At 39.2% G+C, this 20058-nt stretch overlaps 1 protein-coding gene across 18 annotated transcripts in view; it reads left to right on the top strand.

Moving 5' to 3' along the window:
• The first annotated feature begins 14672 nt into the window (after positions 1-14672).
• NTNG1 (netrin G1) overlaps positions 14673-20058 on the top strand; it is a 346048-nt gene continuing 340662 nt past the window's right edge. For 8 of the 18 annotated variants that reach the window (XM_008975776.4, XM_034932355.3, XM_008975773.5 and 5 more), the window contains exon 1: positions 15591-15928. The gene's annotated coding sequence lies outside the window, so the exon portion shown is untranslated. Of the gene's footprint in view, positions 14988-15590; positions 16248-20058 lie in introns of those variants that run through there. The other 10 variants (XM_034932380.3, XM_063599526.1, XM_057302793.2 and 7 more) reach the window with 2 other exon arrangements.

Below are 20058 nucleotides of genomic sequence, written 5' to 3'. Positions count from 1 at the left end.
AGTTTTTTTTTTTTTTCAATTTTAAAAGACTTGGAAGGAAAAAAGAGCAAATTAAGTTACCATGCATGTTAGAAGGTCCAAATGATAGAATTATTGTTTTAAAATAATTTCACTATAATACTTAAGAAGTGATTTGTTATAGTTCTGGTAAGTAGTGATTGTTCTGCTTGGCTGTGATGTATCTGGATTCTGTGCTTAAGTCGTAGAAACTGTACTCACTAAGGTGCAGTTTGGCCACTTCAACAAGACCCAAAAAATCTCACATAACCATCCAAGCAGAATAGTCCAGGGCTAATATGGTGGTCTGTTACATCATGAAGACAGGATTCTTTCTCATTTGTTCTGCAGCCCTCAAAGTATGGTTTCCATGTCATGGTTCAAGACAGTTGTTCTAGCTCCCACTTTCCCATCAACATTTCAAAAGGAAGGAGAAAAGAGGAAGGTAGGACTCCTATCCTTTAAAGAGATTTCCTGGAAGTTTTACATACTATTTAAGCAAGGCTGGGAAATGTCCTCAGCTAAAATTCTATTACTAGGACAGAAAGAAAGACCAGGTAATGGGATAACTACTACAGAGCTGCAACCTACTATCCACGATGTGGATCTTAATGGGGCAGTTTGAAAATTACTCTGTCAGAAGCTATTTCACATTGAAAAAATTTCACAAATTTTATAAGACATACTAATTTGCTACTGAGCAGGACATAGTCCAGAAGTGCATACTGAAAGAGGAATGCGATAAGGCAAGGCAGGGCTAGAGAAGGTAGATGACCCTGTTGGGTCCTTGCAAAAGAGCTGTGGCGCTAACCCCTTCCTTTGTTTCTCTGGAAGCAGTACAACCAATAAATTGCAAAGATCAGCAAAGATTTCCCAGTAAATGAAATTGTCACTTATTTTTTAAAAATTATTATATAAGCTTGATAAAAAAAGAAAATGATTATGCATCACAACTTTTATTTTAATATGATAATTTATAAGTAAATGCAATAATTATGTTCACATTACTAAATAAGGTTTGTATAGTATCTTATTTGCTCCATATTTTGTTACACAATCCAAAAATGACAAAAGTTATAGAATGATTCTCTAATTGATTTGCCTGGCATATTTATGTTAAATAACATTCTTATGGGCACAGGCCATTTAACTTAAACTTCTAGTAATTGTAAGAGTCATATAGTATCCCCATTCTACACATCAAAAACAGGTTCAGAGGGAATGAAGTCACTTGTCAAGATCACATCGATCTTAAGTAGATGAGTTGGAGATCACATCAGGGCAGTCAGTCACCAAAGGCATATGTCTGCTATAAGAAAGCCCAAAATCTACACATATTTCCTAATGGCTATTCTAGAATATTTTAAGGCCATTAAAAGTCCTTACATCAGCTGGGTGCCATGGCTAACACCTGTAATCCCAGTACGGTGGGAAGCTGAGGTAGGAGAATCACTTGAGGCAGGAGTTTAAGGCCAGCCTGGACAACATAGACAGACACCCCACCTTCCTCCGCCCATATCTACAAAAAATTTTTAAGAAGTGAAAAAAAGGGTGGGGGGACAAACAAAAAAGTTCTTGCGTCATACTTATAACCCAGCAGTGAAAGATAATTAAAGTGAGGTGTGGCTCCAAGCCTGGGGCTCTCACCTCCTTCCTCCCTCTGACTTATTTTAATCACTTAGGATAAACATCTTCCCTCCCCCAACTTTTAGCATAGTGTAGTAAGAAATTAATTTAATCAGAAAGCTCTGGCAAAGTGTAAAATATGTTACAAGGAGTTTTCCCCTTTTCTTGTATACATTATTAATCTATGGCAAAAGAATTTGAGTTCAAGTCATGAACTGAAATGATATCTGAAAAAGAACTTATTTGGTTTACAATTGTATCAGTTGATGTTCCAATGAATGTAATTAGTCTTTTATTTTTAATTTCAGATTAATAAAGCCTTAGGATGCTTATGCATTCAATGCTATATTTTGGATGGCAAAATTTAGATGGTCTGAAAATATTTAATTTGTTATGTTTTCCCAAAATAGCCACGGAAAAATCTTTAGTTTCTTCTTGTCTCTCTATAAGTTCTGTAAGGACCAACTGATTCTGAGAGGACAAATGGTCAAGTTAATCATGAATTTTTGTGCATGTTAGGTGATATTAAAGTTAGCCTATCACATGCTACAGCAGAATCGCTTGAACCCGGGAAGTGGAGGTTGCAGTGAGCCAAGATTGCACCACTGCACTCCAGCCTAGGTGACAGAGGGAGACTCTGCCTCAAATAAATAAATAAATAAACAAATAAATAAATAAAAGTTAGCCTATCAACACTGTTGATAATTTGCAGCAAATACCTTTATGTTGAACAAAGTCAAACATTTTTCTTCACAACTTGAAATAACAATTAGGCTTTATTTGTTCAGTGTTAGAAAACTGCTGGCTGGTACTGCCCTTTACTGGTTTGCAGTGGTACCACAAATCACTACTCATGGTTAGCTGTCAAAGGTGTGAAGATCTCTACTTGCTATGCATCATTCCAAGTAATGGGTATTTGTGAAGATCAGCCAGGCAGCCAACTGAAATCACTCTTCTTCACCTACAGGCTCACAGAGGCTGTGTGCTATTTATTACGTGTCACTGTTTCCCCACTGGAAATCAGGTTCATCAGAATTTCCTATTTATTTTTTCACTATTATCTTATCCACCTAATTGGTCATCTGTGTCCTTATGACAAACCAAACTCATATGGTCAGTGAGTAGACATTTTCACTGATTTTCATATAAATCTAACACATGAAATGTAATTAAGAGATGAGCATGAGATAAATATTACACATAATGATAAATATATAATGGGTACCATACCAAATGCATACCATAAATCCACTGAAAAAATTTCTGTACTCTCAAAACAACTTTTAAGAGTATCATCAGTAAGTGGAGATTCTTAAATTGTGATTTTTTAATCATAATGCTGCCTTGCAGCAGCTCTACAGTTACTGATTTTATGTTCTGATTATTCTAAATTAGATTATGTTCTAATTATATGTGATTATTATATATATTCTAAAACATTAATGTGCTGTTTCTCCTGGCCACATACACAATGGGCATTAAGTGTTTCCCATGACAGTAAATTTAACAAGTTTGGTAAAAACTCGAGTAGGAGAAAAGGCTTTCAATTTAACCTTGGTCATGATGCTATGGCTCCTGTGGTCTTTTTTTTTTTTTGAGATGGAGTCTAACTCTATCGCCCAGGCTGCAGTGTAGTGGCGTGATCTCGGCTCACTGCAACCCCTATCTCCTGGGTTTAAGCGATTCTTCTGCCTCAGCCTCCCAAGTAGCTGGGACTACAGGTGCATGCCACAATGCCCAGCTAATTTTCATATTTTTAGTAGAGACAGGATTTCACCATATTGGCCAGGCTGGTTTTGAACGCCTGACCTCGCTATCTGCCCGCCTCCCAAAGTGCTGGGATTACAGGCGTGAGCCAACGCGCCCGGTCCCAGTCTCCCATTCTTAAGCATTCTTATCAAGATATGTAACAAAACTGGCAATTCCATCCAAATTTCCCTGGTTTGAATTCAGGATCTTAATATGGAACAAGGGACAGACATGTAATTTGTAGAGTTTGTAAACATGTGGTTATGTGACATCCTAAGTGAGAAAATGAGATTCTTTTCTGCTACAACAAGTATAATTTCACGTGTATTCCATGCTTTTCCCAGAGGTGCTTGAGATAATCAAATGAGGTCTTGAATTAAACTGCCTCTCCCATGAAACATTTTTCTCTATATTCATATCTATGACAAAGTTGTTTAAAATATTATTTCATCACATTATATTCTTTTTTTTGAGAATCTCCAGGAAAAATGTATGTATGGTCTTATTACAAAAAACATAGAAAATACTTTTTCTATATACATAGGTTTTTAAAAATATCATATATGTTATCAATTGAGTTATAAGATTTTTCCTTTTGATTATCCACTAGCAAGCTCAGGGGAAAGTTAGTGGTATGTGGATATTATGAAGTGCATTTTAAGCCTTTTTCTCACTTCACTTTGTTTTTGCTCCTTTTTGGGGGGATATCACCTAGCTATGCTTGTAAGTGGCCTAAAATCCTTTCTAGACTAATTAGTAATCCTTTCTGCAATGAAGCACAAAATTGAAAAGGAATGAATAAAAAAATCCCCTAAAACAGAAAACTATGGAAATAAAATATTCATATAAAATCAATAATATTAATTAAAATAATAATGCTAGCTGACATCAAATGTGTAAAGCACACTTTTCTCCATGCTGTTCTTCACTGTACATATTTATATACATACATATGTATATTAGAAAGGCTCACAATTGCCTCATAGAGGCCTGTGTGACACATAAAAATAGTACAAATATGGTTAAACCTCAAAGAGTTGTGTAAGCACAAATTTGAAAAGTGATTTGCTGTAAGTTTTTGTCAGACTGTAAAAATAAATTCCTGGCCAGGCTTGGTGGCTCACACCTGTAATCGCAGCACTTTGGGAGGCCAATGAGGGTGGATCACTTGAGGTCAAAAGTTCTAGACCAGCCTGGTCAACACAGTGAAATCCCATCTCTGCTAAAAATACAAAAATAAGCCAGGCATGGTGGTGGGTGCCTGTAATCCCAGCTACTTGGGAGGGTGAGGCAGGAGAATCGCTCGAATCTGGGAGGCGAAGGTTGTAGTGAACCGAAATCATGTCCACTGCACTCCAACCTGAGCAACACAGCAAGACTCCATCTCAAAAATAAATAAATAAATAAATAAATAATAAATTAAAAAATTAAAAATAAAACAAATTCTTAAATCTCTAGCCACACTGGGCTCTTCCAACATGCTAGGGAGGCTCAACTCTTGAGCTATTTGTTTCCTCTGCCTGTAGCATTCTTCCCCCAAATGTCTGTGAGACTAGCTTGCTTTCCTCCTTAAGACTTTGCTGAATGTCACCTTCTCTGCAAGGGCTCCACTGACCACTCTATTTACACTGGAATCTTCCTCAATGTATCACTCCAAATCCCTCATATCCTGTTCTACTTTTTCTTATTTACATATATTTTTCTCTTTCAATAATAATAATTACTTATTAATTATGTTTAACATTTCTATCCTCTGTCCCCCAAGTAGAACGTGAGGTTCATGAGTTCAATCTTTGTTTAGTTCATCATTGAATCTCAAACTCCTACAACGATGCATATGATGCCTTCAATAAATATTTGGTTGAATAAAGGAAAGATATGTGCAGTTTGAACATTTGAATGAAAATGAAAATGTAAGCGCTTTAGAGGACTGTTTTTATTCTCATATAATTTAAAAGAATTGTTTAGCTGAAATTATTTTTATAAATAAATTCTATCAGAAATCTCACTGTTGCCTCGCATATTCATATATTCTTTTTTTCTATTTTAACAACTACTATTTTGGTATAAATCATCATCTCTCTGGCTTCATATAGTAGACTCCTGATTGCTCTCCCTGATTCTAATACTATCTCCCTAGTCCAATTCATTATGAACAATATTTCCAGGTAAATTTGTTTAAAAACACCACATTATTCATGAGTCTTTCCTGCTCAGAACTTTAATTGCTCCGTGTTATCTCCTGCATAAATTTCAGACTCTTACTGGGGAATTCAAGAAGCAATGAACTCTGGGCTTGTTGAATTTTCCAAAAGTATGTCCACCATTCTCTAACATGGTACCTTAATTCCAACGATGCTGCTGCTCCCCGATCTCTTGAAAATGGCTTGACCTTTCTGCCTTTCCTGAGTTTGCCCTTGTGCAGTCTCCTTCTTGCTGAGTTTCCTTCCATTATTTGCCTATCAAACCCTAAAAGGTCTAGCTCAGTACCTCACCTGCTTCAATGAAACACTCCTTGATCTTAGAAGGTCAATTGCTAGCCAGCTTAAAACAATTGTATTTCAGAGTTTTTAACCTTACACTTTGTGATACTGTTACAAAACCTCAAGTAAAATTTAAGTTTCTTAAATGTAGAAATTACAGCTTATATTTTTTCTGGATTTATTTTCCAGAGCACTTGGTACAGTGTTGTGAGCATAATAGATTGTCAAAAATGATTGTTTACTAAATAAGTAAGTAATTAAATAAATAAATGTTCGAACTTATGCTATTTATAATGGAAGCTTCAATACTATAATATAGAAAGTAAATAATATCTAATATTTGTAAACATTTTTTGTTATATCAAAGAGCACATTTATTCTTCATAGCAATCCTATGAGATACTCAGCAATAGTCCTATTATTCCCATTTTGTAGCTAAGGAAATACAGGCTCAGAAAGATTAAGCCAGTTATCTAAGGCCATGCAACTGTTTAGCAATATATCAAGGACTTTACCTTTGGTCTTTGAAGACTTGCCAATACATTAGAATACATTTCACAATAATTAAATACACAGAAAATGCAGGCAAATATACAATACATACATACATATATATTGTTTAATTGAGAAGTTTTTACTCTGACATGTTTTGAAAGTTCTAACCTTTGTGGAAATCTGATTGTAATAATTTACAAGGACATTTTATAAAGATATATAAGCTGGTGCTGGTAAAGAAAGTCCAATAATCCCTGACTAATTTTAAAGAAACTCAACTGGAATAAAAAGTTCAAACGCTTTTAAAACCTCATGACTGCATCTCATGGTAGTTTTCAGAGAACTAGTTTTTACCAGTTGAGTAATAGACTTCTAGGAGAGATTATGGCAGCTTATAGCTAATACATGTGTTCCAGAAATCGGACATCAGTGAGCATGGTTTTGATTTTTTGTGTGTGTGTTAAAAATATTATTTCAAAGTCCTTGGCCTTTATTCTATCTAATCTTTCAGGGAATCAAACATATATCCCACTTAATTCCAATATATAGAAAGTTATATACAACTTTTAGAAATCATAGCTCCTATTCTATCATCCAGAAACATGAAGGGTAGATTTATTTTTGTCTTAGCTTTCATTTAAATTAATTCCAACCTCAAAGCAAGACTCAAAATGCAAAATCTGGAGCAAACCTTAGGCTAGTGATGTTCAAACTCTAATGTGCTTAAATAAGAACCACCTGGGGAGTTGCTAATTCAGGCAATGTGGGAGAGGATGGACTCTTCTACCTGCTTTTTAGCAAGCCCCTAACATTCTGAGGTAGGAGGTTTATGAAACCTATTTTAAGAATAACCGCCTTAGAATCATCAGATTCAACTTCCTCATTTTACAGATGAGGTAGTTAAGGCCCAGAGAGGTAAAATGATGTAGGACAATTCACACAGCAAAAAAGTGTTTTAACAAGGGCTTAGTTTCTTGGTTCCTAGTTTAGTGATTATTTACACTATATCTCACTGGATTTCCTGAAAATTCATTTGCAGTATCTCAACATATGAATTTTAAGCTAATCTTGCATTTAGATCAGTGTCAATTTTCTACTACCAAGTCCTGGGTTATACTTGTGAAGGCTTTAGTGGGCTGTGAGCATCTGGCTCTCCTTGCCTATCAGTCAATTCTTAATATAAGAATAATTGGGCCAGGTTCACACCTGTCACCCCAGGACTTTGCGAGGTGAAGGCAGGAAGATTTCTTGAGTCCAGGAGTTCAAGTCTGCAGTGAACTATGTTTGTGCCACTGCACTCCAGCCTGGGCAACAGAGCAAGACCCTGTCCCTTAAAAAAATGATTACAACATCTATACAGTGATATATATACTATGATATACGGTAACTGACAGTCTACCTCTCTTTCATTATTGTGAACTCAGCTCTCAGGCTAGTGGGGGCAGATAGAGTTTCAGGGCAGTGGCTGAGGTGATTTCCAGCATCTCATTTTACATAGATATCTAAAAAACAGGTTTAAAAATGCAGAAGGCAGTGGGAGTATGTGGGGAAAGCAGGTAAAAAATAAGAAAGATGATTCATTTTTTTCTTCATCACCAATATATCTCCTGACCTTTTGGTCATAAACCACTTAAGAACTTGATTAACCAAATTCACCAAAAAAGGTAAAGAGAAAACCTGAATTTCACTTTGTCTTAGAGAAGTACTTGGTTACTGTAATCATCAATTTGTTGCTGTTTCCTTGCATCATGTATAACGACTTCTAAATTTCTTGATTTTTAGCATTATTTCCTATATTATATTATTTTCTTCTTTATTATTGACAAATAATAAAGAAGTTTTTCTCCAACTGGAGTTGGAATGAAACAGTGATTTAGGAAGGCAAAAATGCAAACCATGGTAGAATGATTGAGGACTGGTTCTTTATGTCTAAGGCTTAATTGGTATCTATAATTACTAATTACTAAACTTTTCATTATTCATGTGTGGCATATGCCTGGTTAAATGCTTGAACCTTGGGTTTCTCGGTCACCCACAGTCTGCTCTGCAGGCACGTTCTCATGCTCAATGCCTACTCAGGGAAATCCAGCTAATTTTAATACCAATCTAAGCACAAAATCTCATTAGGAAGGTATATCTCCTGCCAAAAGAAGGAATATAATGTATTCCAAAAGCAAATATAGAAGTTTAAAAATTATTTGCTGTTTTATTCTCTTCTCTTAAAACAGGTTACTAAGAACTAAATTGGAAGTACTGGATGCTAATAGGTTGAGACATATGAAATTGCCATTTTTGTAGGTCAATAATGATAAATTATTGACATGTTAATATATCTCAACCTAAATAATATAAGATACTTTCTTATTCTTGATTTTTCTCCGAATGCCCTCAATTTTTGTTATTTTTGGTATCAAAATGCTTGTAAATGTGAACTACAAAGGCCATCCATATAGTGCTGTGAGCTGTGCAGTTATATCAGATGACTTGGAAGTGTCAAAATATGCTCTACTGTCTTCTACTTCCTGACTTTGTACCACCTGCTTTCTGGTCACAATGTCTTTTGTGTCTTCGTCTGCTGGACAAACGGCTACTCATCTTTTGAGGTGTTGCTCACATATCATCTCATCTATCTAGCTTTTCTCAGAATCCCAAAGGAGAATTATACATCTTTTCCTTTGGGGCTAACCTGCTCCCTGTGGGTGTCTATCTCAGTTCCTACGGTAGTATTACATTGTTTGTTTACAAGTTTATCTTCTCCAACAGACAGTAAGTTATAGAAGGGACTGTGTTATTTATCTTGTTATTTCTAATTCAGTCCCTAGCACATAGGAGCTAAATTCATGTCTGAGGAAGAGGAAATAGAAAGGCAGCAAGGAAAAAGAATTTCTATAAGATCATAGAAATCTATTGTAATATCTTACTATTGTGTCATTTTCTATGGGACTTCAAAGTTTGGAGAACTGACAATCAAGTTTCTTCCTGACTTACTGAAGTAAGAAGAGATTTCATAATACTTCTGACTTTATTCCTCTCCCTTACAAATCGAGGCAGGATTTAAGAGAATTAGTCATTTTCTGTATGAGAGGGAGAATTCTTGGCAGCCCACCGGGAAGTAAAGGCCACTTGGCATGACTCCAGTTTACTTACTAGAAGCCAATATCCAGCTTATATCCATTGCTTCCATTCAACATGGAAACTAAAGGATGGCAGCCATAGAGCTGCTAAAAACAGTAGTAAAAATAATAATTTTAGAACAGTAAACCTCAAACTAAACCCGGGACCAAGAAGTCAAGAAAAGCAGAAAGATACATCTGGACAGAGTACACCCCAAACCAAATAGCACCCTGTGACCTATGTTTCTCTTCTGTGCCTGTTTTTCTCTCTCTCTTTCTTTCTCTTTCTTTCTCTCTTCTTTCTTTCTCTTTCTTTCTTTTTTTCTTTCTTTCCTCCTCTCCTCTCCTCTCTTTTCTTTTCTTTTTTCTTTTTTTCTTTTCTTTTGAGACAGGGTCTCAGTCTGTTGTCCAGGCTGGAATGCAGTAGCGTGATCTCGGCTCACTGCAACCTCCGCCTCCTGGGTTCAAGTGATTCTCCTGCCTCAGCCTCCAGAGTAGCTGGGACTACAGGTGTGCACCACCACCCTTGGCTAATTTTTGTATTTTCAGTAGAGATGGAGTTTCACCATATTGGCCAGGCTGGTCTTGAATTCCTGGCTTCAAGTGATTCCCTGACCTTGGCCTCTCAAAGTGCTGAGATTACGGGCATAAGCCACTGCACCTGGCCTGTGTCTGCTATTTTTCTATCCTTGAACCATTTTTGCCCCATATTTATATGACAGTACAAGGATTGCCCACAGAGGCTACTAAACCAGAGAGGTTGCACTCTGTTTTCCTTTGGGTCAATGGCATGATACAGATCTTTGTGGACATTTAAGAGTGCACAAAAGGCGTCCCTAGACTTGACCTTTACAGCTGCCTTTCCCTTAAGCTATCTCTAATATAATACTAAAGATGCACATTACAGTTAGTTATTCAGTTCTCTCTAACATGATTGTTACCACCTACCTAGACTCGAGAGCTTTGCATTTCCTCCAACACCAAGGGCAGTTCCCAGCAGGCCACAGGCGTTCCACCAATGTTCGCTAATTTGAGGAGAACTATTGGTATGGAATTGATGGAAAGTTCTCTAAATGAGGCAAAGGGCATTACTCAATCTTCTCCACGTATTTTCCTTCTCATTTTGAAAAGGCTGCTAATTTTGTTGTTGTAGAGAAATTGAAATTATGAAAATTACATTTGAGGAAATCCACACAGCTGTTGATTTTTGGGGCTGAACTTTTTCAGCCAACACACTAGATTAATTGTGGAATCTCCTGTTTTCAAAAAATAAGTTGAGGATCTTAGGCTGACAAATGAAGCTCAATAAAACATAAGCACATGGGAGCTTATTGAGTTTGTTCAGACCATAGAATTATCCAAACCTGCTGGTGGGATGCCTTTATTTTTAATAGCCTTAGAAGAAAGATAAACTGTTAAACAAATATTGACTACGTGTTGTCTGATTCTCAAAGAAAATGGGTAATAGAAGCTCAGGGTGTCATGATTTTAAGAGATTCACCAGTTGGATAAAAACATCTAGTATCACATACTCAGAGCATAAAAATTAAAAAGTGATTTCTCTTGATTATTTTATGGATAAGAAGGGGTAAACAAAAAAAAGAAAACTTTATTTTCCATTAAACATTTCTAGGGCCCTAGGATTGGAATAGAAAGGAGACATAAAATATTTGACTAAAGTTAGTCATCTTTTAAGTTAGCATGCTTTCTCTTCAAAAATCCATATTTTGCTCATTTAAAAAATATATTATTTAACCAAGCAGCTAATTTTATTATTTCCAAACTACTTTACACGGTGCCATATACTAGAAAGTACATGGGTGCTAGAAGACATGTTCCCTGCATCGGTCACTAACTGGCAATATCTTATACCATTTGCTAATTTTTGTGCTCCAGTATCATTAACTCAGTAAATATGTATATTTTATTACATTAAACAATATGTCCTTTGGTCTGCTGTTAGCCTTGAGAGGAACTAAATGAGACTGTTGGTATACATATGTTGAGCATGATCAGTTACTTTAATTGTTTGGGCTTGCGAATTTAAAGCTTTAAGAGAAGTACCTTGGTATTCTTACAACAGAAGGAAATGACAGTATAATCTAGTTTATAGAGCCCAGACCAATGCTTAGGGCTTGCTGGAGGTTTAAATGTCAAAATATTTGAGCATTAAAAAAGCCTGTCAGGTAAGAAACTTCAAAACTTGTCAAAACTATACAGCTAATGGCTTTGTAGTAAAACATGTCCCTGAGCACAAAGTGAAGGCAAGAAAGAGCTGAAGGATGTTTCTATTGGGACACAAGCAGCAGTTATAAACAGCATCTACCACATAGTATACAATTGGTCAAATAGAACTTGGTCCTTGTTATGAAATAAATGTTTTTTTCCGTACCCACTAAATTCATAAGTTGAAATCCTAACCCCTGATGTGATGGTATTAGGAGGTAGGGCCTTTGGGAGATAACTAAGTCAAGAAGAAAATGGAGCCCTCATGAGTAGGATTACTGCCCTTATAAAAGGGACCCTAGAGAGCTCCTTAGCCCTCCTTCCACCATGTGAGAATACAAGGAGTCAGTCTATTGCCTGCAACCCAGTAGGGGGTTCTCACCAGAACCTGACCATGTTGGCCCTCTGATCTCAGATTTCCAGTCTCTAGAGCTGTGAGAAAGAAATTTATATTGTTTTAAAGCCACTCAATCTATGGTCTTTGTTACAGCACCCCACAATGTCTAATGCACCCATGATTTGGATATTTTAGACATCTACATATTAATTTAATATGGTGAGAGTTAGCTCCTGTTACCAAAGAGGCCATGAATCTTGAGAATAAGCTAAAGCTATTCACACCTGCACTGAACATTTATCTTATACCTACTTTATGTCAAGTATTTTACAGTATTTATAAAAAAGACACATTTCTTTTTGGACCAGATATATTGCAAATATGCCATCACTACCACTTTGGCATATTGAAGTTACAAATATTGAAACAACCCTGCCAAATCTCTAAAGAGAAGATTTTTAGGCAGCTAAGAACCTAGAAAAATGAACAACAGTTAGAGACCTAACAAGATTACAAATAAATGGATATCTAAGTTGAAGAAGAATGAGGAATGTGTAGAAACCAGCCAAAGATCTAAAGCCAGAGAACTGAAAGATCAAACCATTCTTCTCCAAAAGGAAAAAGAAAAAAAAAAAGTAGAGTTGAAAGGTTAAATAAAAACAGAAAAACAGTTTTTTCCAAAGAAAGTTAAATATATATATGGCTAGAAAAAGCAAAGAATGATAAGAAAAGGTAGGTATCCCCTAAATAATTTATCTTGGTGGCAATGAAAACTCTAAAGTCAATTTCTGATCAGTGTACATCATATAAACAAATATGCAAAGGTATATTGAGGAAAGCTGGTTTAATATATGCACGTTAGTTTGGGGAAGTATATCAAATCCACTTAAAGTGCTTTTTTGGAGAAAAAGTCCTTACCACCTGATTGCTGCTGGAGGAGAGAACAAGATCTGGAAGGGAAGGGGTTTTAATGTTGAAAAGTCTCTGATGATTCTGATTTACTTCCTTGAGTTTAGATCCACATGTTTAGTTGGTGATTCACTGAGCTTCTGCAAAGGTCAGAGCACATGTTCCACAGAAAAACTCACCTCTGAAAGACTCTCCCACTCCTGTAGTGGGAGGTGTTACCTAATTGGAGAGGTTCCCATTTACATATCACACTTACTTGGGATTGCCTCATAGTCAAAGGAATCCTGGGAATGAGGGATGATACAGGAACAGAGGAAGGGAGGTCAGTTCCAAGATTTTGACAGATGAAAACAAGTATTTTTCCAGGTTGGGAGCCAAAATCACAAAGATCTTGGTATATTCCAGAAGAGAGTTCTCTAATCTCTGCATAGATTTATTTTATTTTTACTACAGAAGGGCCTTAAATGACCAGATAAAGCAGAGGATGAGAGTTCAGAAAGGCTTTCTTGGCTTGAGAGAGAAGGGCAAGAGAGAGAGGAAAGGCTGAGAACTGTCTGTATTTCAGGATCTAGGCCAAGGGGCCAACGAGAAATAAGAAGGCCACTCTTGGTATTGTTTCTTATATCCTATTACAAAGGGCTCCCATAGAAAGAACTGGGATCTAAGGGCCTGTGAAGGAGGATTAGGTGGTGAGTAACATCTCCATATAGTCAGTATGTTTTAAACCTGGAGGAGCATGGCTAGAGACAGGGGGAAGAGCCAGACTTGGCCACTGTCTAAGAACCCTTGGTAGGAGTTTCAGCCCTGCAGGTAACTCCTTTTTGCAATGTCAGCACTACAGGACAAAGGTGGGAAAGAGGAAGGCACATGAATCCCAGATTCCTGCACTCAGAGATTCCGAAGGCGACTTATTGTGGCCTCTTAGGTGTTAGAGGGAAGGCTGGGGGTGCCTGAAATCCCTGCCCACTTCCTGGCTGCCCAGGGCCAAGGAGGGCCTGGTTATAGGCCCAACTCAACAAACTTCTCCCCCATCCATCCTTTTACCACACCACCCCCAGTCATCGCAGAAAAATGACCCAATTACTCAGCCTCCTGCCTTAATTGTGGGACACATAGTGACTAAGTGTTCACAATTGCCCATTTCTTCCCCACCCCCCCCCCCACTTTGCCTTGACCAAACATGAGTCAGGCTTCTCTCCAGCAGGTCCCTGGAATTTAGCTTGCCCCCCAAATCTGAGCAAGAACTAAAATGTGAAACATTCACCGTTGTTAGCTTATCTTCCAAATTCTTGGACCACAGAGACACATTTCTTGTTCAACCATGAGGGTCTTGAAGTGAGTTGTTTCCCCCATCCACTTGGCTTTGCCTATTGCTTGCTCCCCCTTATATATATAGAAAAAAAGGGCCGATTTCTGTTTGGTTTTGAAAGGTTTGCAGATTTCTGAGATCAGAGCGTTTTCCCTGTTGCAATAGTCTTTCTTTCTAATGGAAGTCTCCCTATCTTATCTAAATTCGGATTTGTTTCTGTTTGACGTTAATGTGTAGCTAAGAGTGATCCCAGGTGAGTCTGAGCCCGCCTTGGTGGGGAATGAAGCCTGGAGCATCGAAGCATTTGTCTTTCTCTTAGAAAAGGCAAGGAAGCCTGAAATGCGCAGCTCTTCCTTGAACTTCAACTTTTTAAAGGGGAATGAACTTCTAAAGGAGGAGGTTCCAGTCTAGGGCTGTAGGGGCCTCCGGGCAAAGGAAGTGCTTGTTGAAAAACAACATTGTGATCACTTCTAGCGGCGAAGGGTGTGCTTGGGAACGGTTTGGGGAGGGGACAGAAGAGAGAGGGGTGGGATGGACGGCGGCAGAAGTGGGAGGTACACGAGGAGTTACTGGAAACGGCGCTTCTGTGGAGGAGCTGGGGGGATGGGGAGTAGGGGGAGGGGGCCCTGTTGCCTCAGCGCCCCGAGGTCGTGGAGCGGCAGCAGCTGCGGCCGGAGCAGCACCAGCAACAGCAACAGCGAGCGGGACGGAGTTAGGACCGCTCGGAGCGCACAGGTCTCGAGGTAGTATAAGGTTTGCTATCCTTCCACTTGCTGGCAGTTGCAGAAGAAGATCTGCTTTTTAAGTGAAACGTACATGCCACCCCTCCGAGGGCTGCGGCTTCCCCGGGCTTGCTTCTTTGCCGCTCCTCTTTCCGGCTCTCGCGCTCACTCTTTAATTGGCACTGGCCCCTAAGTTTGTCAGGAGCTCGCTGCCCGCTCGGAGCAGGGTCCCGGCCGGGAGCCGCTGGCGGGGGCGGGGAGTCCGGGAGCCGCAATCCAGAAGCGTCGTGGGCCATGTATATTTCATCAAACGGACTTTGGGTGCGTCGCGTCTCACTGCCATCAGTGCTATGTGCAGTGACATTTCTGACTTGAGTGGAGGAATGCGCGAAGGAAACCCGGGCGAAATTGGTATTAGAGGATCTTCTTGGCGCCAATGCTAATTGTCCTGATTTATGCCCCTTCTGACTAAGCTCAACGTCTTCATCTGAAATAAAATGAAAGCGGTGCCAAGCGGCATAGAACCGCCTGGCCGCTGGTTCTGATCCCCGGGAACCAGAAAATCGTCCTGCGGCTTGAAAAAAAAAAAAAGAGGGGGAAAAAAAGAAATAGAAATAGAAAAAAGAAAAAATATCCCTCAGTAAAAGTTTAAGGCGAGAAGTGTCAGAGGCAGCGGAGCGAGGAGGCGCGGAGGAGAGCCGGCGAGCAGGGGACTGGGCTGGCACGACCTCCGAAGGCTGAGATCTCATTATTAATATCACTATATTTTTGGAGGGAGAGGCACCTTTCTCATCCTCTCTTCCTCTCCGCCCACCCTTACTCCCTCCCCCTCATCTACCTGTCAAAGTCACTGATCTTTTGCATTTCGGAAGAGGACGTCAACGGGAAGGAATTCCCCCTCTGGGTGCCGGCTCCGAGAGGGGGCGACTTGCAGGAGGCTCCCCCCGGGGGCGGAGGCGAAGGTAATTAAGCGGCGGGGAGTGGCGGGCCGGCGCTGGGTTCTCGGTCCTCGGGGTCCTCTCCCGCCGGCGGCCGGGCGCGATCGGGATCCCCGGGCTGCGGCGGTGGCGGCGGCTCGGGTCCTCACGCCCACCCCTCCCGCTCCGCCCGCTCCCGCCCGGGGAGGAGGCTCCGCGGGAGCTGCCGCCCTCCGCCCGTACGCCGCCCGCGGGCTCCGCTGCTGCGGCCGCCGCCCGAGGCGGACCAGGCTGGCTGCGCAGGGCCGCCGCCCCGCGCCGTCGGCTCGGCTCCCGCCCGGCGCAAGGGCAAACGAGCCACACGGTAAGTGCCTGCGGCTCGCCTCTCCTACTGCGACCCGCGCCTCTCGCCCGTGCCCCTCTCCCCCGGGTTTCCCCACCCCCCGCTGCCCCCCTCCCCCACCCGCTGCGATGCACAGGCGGGAGGGAAGGCTCCGGGTGGGCGAGGAACTTTGTAAAGCGCCCCGAGGAGGCAGCGCGCGGAGCCCTACGCGCACACACACCGGCACACGCTCACACCCACACACAAGTCTTCCCGGGGGTGCGCCCCGGGCCGGTGATGCGTCCTCCTGTTGTGTCCCGAGCCCAGGCGCGGGGTCTGAGCCTCCATCCGCCGACTGACAGGGGCCCCGCGCTCTCCCTCTCTCACGCACACCTGGCCACACACATCGCTCAGGCGGCTTGTCGTTATTTTTTCTTTCTTTCGCCAATTATATTTGTTTGGGGAAAAGCAAACAAAAAAACAAAAAAAACAAAAAAACACTTGCCCTATTGCCGGCCTTGGGGATCTGGTGGCTACATCGAGAGCTTTTGAAGTCCCTTCTTTTAATCGCCTTTATTGGTGCTAGATTAAAACATTACTATCCCATGTTGTGCAGCTGGGGAGAAAGGGAAATTGAAAGAGGGAGACTTGGTGTAGGTATGCTGTTTGGAATATTCTCTCATATTCTTTCCTGGCATCATATTAATCGGTTGATGGATTCGGCTAGGGACATTGAATTGCTCTCCTGTATGGATCTGTGGATATCTATATATAATACAAATAATACTGAATATTATTGGGCCTAAAATAACCAATTAAGTGATTCATACAAGGAAAAACTTAGATATAAAAAGAAACTGCGCCCTCTGCTGTTAATTTTAGTACCCTCACCCGGGGACTTTTTTTTTTTTTTTTTCCTTCAGAAATCCACTTAAGAGTAGGCTGTCATCTTAACAGGGCAAGGGAAGAAAATTCCTAGCGGGGATTTTAAAGCAACTTTACTTGGAAAAGTCGCAGGTTGAGCTCCTATAGTTGCATCAGGTACAGATTTCCAGTGAGTAGACGGTCCTCCTCTCTCACCCATTCTTCTCTTTATACAGGGAATAATGGAGCCACTCCTCATAACAAATTGTCAATCTTTGGAATGGAAAATTCTGAGTAAGATTCAGAACTCCACTAAACATATGGTGAATCTGGCAGTAGAATTGCTCTAGAAATAAGGCCCTGTTTTATGACTGAAAATACTAAAAGTTGTTTTATCTTACAGAAATGAAAAAAAAAACCCAGGAAGATCTTCCATTAAAATCACTTATTCAGATATGCTTAGTAGTTAAGCTTGCTGGAAAGTTTTCCAAAAAATAATTTTTTTTTTCAGGGGAGGCTTTTCTGTTTTGTTTGTCCCTTGAGGAGGATCTCTAGTGAGGGAATTAGCAATTCTACATTTCATAAAGTATTTTGAACTGTGTCACTTTGAATGCCTTACCCGCCTCCTTTTCTCTTTGGCAAAGGAAAAGCAGCTCAGTAACTGTCCAAGATTCTTTTTGAAGATAAGCAACTTTCGATTTTTCATTAAGATAAAATTTGGATCTCTGCATGTGGATCAACATGCAAGGAAAAATGTGCATCAAGTATTTCACATGTAATGTTGTTCCAGGGATATATTTTCCTTTCTGGATGCCGTGAAATGAGATATATTTCACCCACTGAAGACCACCATGAAGGCATTCAGGATTCTATGTACTGGACTACTAATTTGGTGGTATTTCCTACTGTGGAATTTAAGACGGATAATCTTAAAACTTTTGCATGGAAACAGTTTATTTGAACATAAAGCTGGTTTCCTGTTAATATTTTTGTTTTGTCAGTTTTCAATGGGTATATGTGTTAAAATGATTCAGGTTAGCCTTTTTAGGAGGAGGCAAATGTATTTTGCAGTTTCCTTTTGTATATTTGCAAGTGGTGCAAATACCTATCTTTGCTTCCATTATTATTCTGAAAAATATTCAGGTAATTTGTTTAAAAAGTTAAACCATTACACATTTATTTGATAGGATTTCTAAGTGTCATAAAAATTTGGAGAGTTTTAGTTACAAAGGCATCAAGTCACTTGGAAAAAAGAAAATTGGATTCAACTTTGAAAACCAATTATATGTTAACATTGAAATATATGTGTGTGAATTATATTGTATAAGAGATTATATTAGTAAAGTCTTAGGTTAGTATGAGATTTAGCATACTTTAAAAAATAATTTTATTTGCAGAATCCAAAGTTCTGTTTCAAAACTTCAGGTAGGTGTAGATTTTCTCATATATGCGTTTGAGACCTTAGATCTCTGAAATTCCCTGCATGAGAATTAAATATTTGTTTTTCATGTGGTAATTAAACTCCAGATTTCTTCTAGGCTTAACTGATTCTGAAATAGTTTTGGGTATTATCCCATCCTCAATCATCCTGCAAAACATGTGCTATCTAATTTCTTGAATCAGTCTTCTCTCAATGAAAATAGAGATCTTTCAAATACCAAGGTGTGTTATTTGGGTTTATTAAGAATCTCATGATAGACAGTTGCTCATAATACCCAATCAAGTGTGAGTAAGCTATGCCAATGATGTTGCAGTACATGTTAAATTCCTTATATTTTGAGAGACAGTTAACAAAAGGATAGAAGCATATGTTTTCCATTAAGATGACTAGAAAATGCTTTCTTCAGAACAAATAGCTGCAAAGAGCATTGAATACATGTTAAAATATCTTATGTAATAAATTTCATTGTGACTGCTGGAAGCTGCTAATTTTGATAGGTTATAATTTTGTATATCTTTATCTTTTTATATTTTCACTCAATGATCTATATAGTCAATTTTCCTTTTGTTCCTTCCCATTCAGAAACATGCATATTTATAAAATTCTTAATGTGAATGAGGAATGAGTCAATAGTTATGTATTTCAGGTACCCCTGAAAAGCTGAATATTTATGAAAAAAATAGCTTACTACCACCATTCCCACCTGCTAGTGAGATTATATAATCAAATGAATGCTGAAAACCAGCTAGATTAGGAGATTTACTGATAACGTCTTCCTCTCAGTTGATGAAACTGGCAATTGCTTTTGGAATATAATTGCCTATAATATTAATCATTATTACTTCCATGTAATATTTTGGGAGGCTTTTTTTTTCTGGTGAAAGAAAGGGCCTGTGAAAATGGCTTCTGCAAAATTAATCCAAGGTGGAAGGGAATTAGCTGCAGAATCCTGGACAAATGCATGTTTTGTGTGTGCAAAGGCATTTTATAGCCCATTTTAGTCCTGATCAATAATATCTATCAACTTGAGGGCCATGACATAATTTTACCTTTTATTATTGGTTCTGCAAATTTATACACCGGAGGGCTATGAGGTACTCACAACCTATTAATGGGTATTTTTATCAAAGAAGACTTCTCAGTACTTTAGTTCCCAAGTAGAGGTGGTAGCATTTTTGATTACAGTGAGTTCCCAAGGTCTGCAAAGTGAAGAGGTAGAACTGGAGCTGCCCAGAGCTCTTATGAATCTGTTCTTATTTAGGTGATACGGACACCTGAGACAAATTTAAAGGCCACGTCACTTCACAATTAGTTCAGTTATGGGCCAGAAGGGATAGGTTTAGTATATTAAGTCCCCAAATACGTTATTCACTGTCCTTCTCATAGTTGGTTTCCCTAGCTATTTGCTGTGATGACCTAGCTTTTAAGAAGCTATTGATAATTTTAACCTGCTTGAAAGCACAGCAGATAGACACAGTGCCATTAAATAGTGGAGGTTAAGTTGTAAATAATATTCTATTTTTACATCATTGTATTTTCTTTGAAAAC

This window comes from Pan paniscus, chromosome 1 (assembly GCF_029289425.2).
Source record: "Pan paniscus chromosome 1, NHGRI_mPanPan1-v2.0_pri, whole genome shotgun sequence".
Lineage (NCBI taxonomy): Eukaryota > Metazoa > Chordata > Mammalia > Primates > Hominidae > Pan > Pan paniscus.
The sequence above is the reverse complement of the archived record's forward strand: the minus strand, read 5'-3'. Positions and strand labels throughout refer to the sequence as shown.